At 33.8% G+C, this 4,855-nt stretch overlaps 1 non-coding gene across 1 annotated transcript; it reads left to right on the forward strand.

Moving 5' to 3' along the window:
• The first annotated feature begins 3,518 nt into the window (after positions 1–3,518).
• On the forward strand, positions 3,519–3,625 carry LOC114096488 (U6 spliceosomal RNA). The gene has a single exon (XR_003583431.3). It is a non-coding gene; the product is annotated as a U6 spliceosomal RNA (small nuclear RNA).
• Positions 3,626–4,855: the final 1,230 nt, after the last annotated feature.

The following is a 4,855-nucleotide window of genomic DNA, read 5'->3' on the forward strand; positions in this document are numbered from 1 at the left end:
CTGTCTTGTTCCAGTTTTTAGAGGGAATGATTTCAATTTTTCTCCATTTAGAATGATGTTGGCCTGGGGCTTAGCATAGATAGCTTTTATGTTGTTGAGATATGCTTCTGTTATCCCTAGTTTATCTAGTGATTTGAACATGAAGTGGTGCTGTATTTTGTCAAATGCTTTCACTGCATCTATTGAGATGATCATATGATTTTTATCTTTAAGTCATGATGTGATGAATTACATTTATTGATTTCTGTAAGTTGAACCAACCTTGTATCTCTGGGATAAACCCCACTTAATCATGGTGCATTATCTTTTTGATATGTTTTTGTATTCAACTTTCCAGGATTTTATTAAGAATTTTTGCATCTAGATGCAAAAAAATTTGACAAACCCTTAGATATTGGTCTGATGTTTTCTCTCTTTGTTGTGCTTTTGCCTAGTTTTGGAATCAGGGTGAAATTAGCCTTATAGAATGAGTTTGGAAGTGATGCCTCTTTTTCTATTTCCTGAAATAAATTAAAGAGTGTTGGTATTAATTCTTCTTTAAAGGTCTTATAGAACTCAGAGCTTGTATCCATCCAGTCCTGGGCTTTTCTTGGTTGGTAGGCTTCTGATGGCATCTTCTATTTTGTTGCTTGAAACTGATCTGTTTAAATTTTATATATCATCCTGATTCAATTTGGGCAAATCATATGACTCTAGAAATTTGTCAATACCTTCAATATTTTCTATTTTATTGAAGTACAAGTTTTCAAAATAATTTCTAATTATATTCTATATTTCTGTATTGTCTGTTGTGATATTTTCTTTTTCATCACATATGTGAGTAATTTGAGTTTTCTCTCTCCTTTGTTAGCATGGCTAAGGATTTGTCAATTTTATTTATTTTTTTCAAAGAACCAAATTTTTGTTTTGTCAATTTTTTCAGTTTTTTTTTTTGTTTCAATTTCACTAATTTGAGCCATGATTTTAATTAATTCTTGTCTTCTACTGCTTTTCTGTTAACTTGTTCTTCTTTTTCTAGGACTTTGACATGTAACATTAGGATATTTATTTGTTGACTTTTTATTTTTTTGAGGAATGGACTCCATGCAATGAACTTTCTTCTTAGTGCTACCTTCATAGTATCCCAGAGATTCTGATATGTTGTATCAGTGTTCTCATTTACCTCTAAGATTTTTTAATCTCCTCCTTGATGTATTTTGCAACCCATTATTCATTTATAGCATATTATTTAGTCTCCACCTGTTTGAATAGTTTTTATTTTTATTTTATCATTGATTTCTAATTTCATTCCATTATGGTCTGATAGAATTCAAGGCAGTATCTCTGCTTTTTTGTATTTACTAAGATTTGCTTTGTAGCATAATATATGATATACTTTAGAGAGGGATCTATGTACTGCTGAGAAAAAGGTGTATTCATTCATTAAAGGATGAAATATTCTATATATGTCAGTGAAGTCCAAGTTATTGATTCTATTATTGAGTTTTATAGTTTCTTTGTTCAGCTTTTGTTTGGAAGATGTATCCAGTGGTAAAAGAGGTGTGTTAATGTCACCCCACATTATTGTGTTGTGTATATTTGACTCTTGAACTTGATAAGAGTTTGTTTGATGAAGATAGATACTCTATTCTTTGGGGCATATAGATTTATAATTGTTATGTCTTGTCGGTGTATGGTTTGTTTGAGTAGTATGAAGTGTCCTTTTTTATCCCTTTTGATTAACTTTGGCTTGAAGTCTACTTTATTGATATGAGGATGGAAACCCCTGCTTGTTTCTGCAATCCATGTGAGTTTTACGATTTTTCTCAACCTTTCACCTTCAGTCTGTGTATGTCTTTTCCTATGAGATGAGTCCCTGGGAGGCAGTATATTGTTGGGTCTTTTCTTTTTTTTTTTCCTTTTGATCCAGTCTGCTAACCTGTCTTTGATTGGTGAGTTTAGGCTATTAACATTCAGGGTTATTATTGAGACATGATTTGTATACCCAGCCATTTTTATTTATTTTTGGTATTTAACTTGACTTGGTTTCTCCCTTGATTAGATTTTCCTTTAGTGTAATACTTCCCTCAACCGATTTTCATGGTTGTTTTTCATCTCCTCTTCATGGAATATTTTTATGAGAATGTTCTGTAATGTAGGTTTTCTAGTTGTAAATTCTTTTAACTTTTGTTTATCATGGAAGTTTTTTTATTTCATCATCAAATCTAAAGCTTAATTTTTCTGGATATAAGATTCTTGGTTGGCATCCATTTTCTTTCAGAGCTTGATATATGTTGTTCCGGGATCTTTTAGCTTTCATGGTCTGGGCTGAAAAATCTGCACATATCAAATTGGTTTTCCCCTATATGTAATCTTATTTCTTTCTCTCATGGCTTTTAAAATTCTCTCCTTATTCTGTATGCTAGGCATTTTCATTGTAATGTGACTTGGTGTGGATCTGGTGTGATTTTGTACATTTGGCATCCTGTAAGCCTTCCAGTTCATTCTTCATGTTTGGAAATTTTTCTGATATTATTTCATTGAATGGATTTTTCATTCCTTTGGTTTGGAACTCTATGCTTTCCTCTAACCCAGTAACTCTTAAATTTGGTCTTTTTATGCTATCCCATATTTCTTGAATGTTCTGCTCATGGTTTCTTACCATATTCACTGTGTGGTCTACATTCTTTTCAAGATTACATATTTTGTCTTCATTGTCTGAGGTTCTCTGTTGGTGATGCTTTCAATTGAACTTTAAATTTTGTTTATTCTTTCTTTCATTTCAAGGATTTCTGTTTGTTTGTTTGTTTTTAGATCTTCTATTTCCCTATTGAAGTAATGTTTTGCTTCCTGTATTTGCTTATGTAGGTCTTTATCGAAATAATCTTTTGTTACCTGTATTTACTCTCTTATATCATCCTTTAATTCATGGAACATTTTAATTACATACATTCTGAATTCCTTCTCTGTCATTTCTTCTGCTGTGCTGGCCATGGATTCTAATAATGTAGTATCTTGATTTGTTTGTGGGTATTTTCTTCCCTTGTCTCTCATGTTGATTTTATGTCTTCCATTCTAGCACTGTGGATCCAAGGCATTACTGTTTTTACCCTAGAGGCTTATAGTGCCCCTATAGGGTTCCAATACCCCTCCTTTGAAAGCGGGGAAAATGTTAACAGATCCCAATGTAAACAATATAGAACCTTAAGTCAAATAGTTGCTATTAAGGTGTTTACAGTTTGGTCACAATGTACAGAAATGTTGAATCCAATTATTATCTAAAATATAATCAGTATGTTTGCAAAATGGTTTACAGTTTGTAATGGTAGACAAAGAACCGGGGGGTGAGGTGTGGAATGATATGCTAAGGAGGTAGAAGGTGAAGATACAGAGTTATTATGTCTTAGGAAGTGTGAAGAGGAATCTAAAGAAGTTTAGTAGCAGGAGAAGAAGTAATTTGGGGTAGACAAGTAAGATGGAAGAGAATACAGTACATAAAACAAACACACATATATATTATGACAAATAAAAAAATTAAACTGCTCGCTTTGGCAGCACATATACTAAAATTGGAACGATACAGAGAAGATTAGCATGGCCCCTGCACAAGGATGACACGCAAATTCGTGAAGCGCTCCATATTTTTACCTAGCAGACCCAAAAGTGTCTACAAAGAAACTATTAGAGCTAATAAATGAATTCAGCAAAGTGGCAGGATATAAAATCAACATGCATAAATCAAAGGCATTCTTGTATATCAGCGACAAATCCTCTGAAATGGAAATGAGGACAACCACTCCATTCACAATATCTTCAAAAAAAATAAAATACTTGGGAATCAACCTAACAAAAGAGGTGAAAGACTTATACAATGAAAACTACAGAACCCTAAAGAGAGAAATAGAAGAAGATCTTAGAAGATGGAAAAATATACCCTGTTCATGGATAGGCAGAACTAACATCATCAAAATGGCGATATTACCAAAAGTTCTCTATAGGTTTAATGCAATGCCAATCAAAATCCCAACCACATTTCTTGTAGAAATAGAGAAAGCAATCATGAAATTCATATGGAAAAATAAACGACCCAGAATAGCAAAAACAATGCTAAGCAGGAAGTGTGAATCAGGCGGTATAGTGATACCAGACTTCAAACTATACTACAGAGCAATAGTAACAAAAACACCATGGTACTGGTACCAAAACAGGTGGGTGGACCAATGGTACAGAATAGAGGACACAGAAACCAATCCACAAAACTACAACTATCTTATATTTGATAAAGGGGCTAAAAGCATGCAATGGAGGAAGGATAGCCTCTTCAACAAATGGTGCTGGGAAAACTGGAAATCCATATGCAACAAAATGAAACTGAATCCCTTTCTCTCGCCATGCACAGAAGTTAATTCAAAATGGATCAAGGAGCTTGATATCAAATCAGAGACACGGCGTCTGATAGAAGAAAAAGTTGGCTACGATCTACATTCGGTGGGGTTGGGCTCCAAATTCCTCAATAGGACACCCATAGCACAAAAGTTAACAACTAGAATCAACAAATGGGACTTACTCAAACTAAAACGTTTTTTCTCAGCAAAAGAAACAATAAGAGAGGTAAATAGGGATCCTACACCCTGGGAACAAATCTTTACTCCTCACACTTCAGATAGAGCCCTAATATCCAGAGTATACAAAGAACTCAAAAAATTAGACAATAAGAGAACAAACAACCCAATCAACAAATGGGCCAAGGACCTGAACAGACACTTCTCAGAGGAGGACATACAGTCAATCAACAAGTACATGAAAAAATGCTCACCATCTCTAGCTGTCAGAGAAATGCAAATCAAAACCACCGTAAGATACCATCTCACTCCAG

Source organism: Marmota flaviventris, chromosome 4, assembly GCF_047511675.1.
Source record: "Marmota flaviventris isolate mMarFla1 chromosome 4, mMarFla1.hap1, whole genome shotgun sequence".
Taxonomy (NCBI): domain Eukaryota; kingdom Metazoa; phylum Chordata; class Mammalia; order Rodentia; family Sciuridae; genus Marmota; species Marmota flaviventris.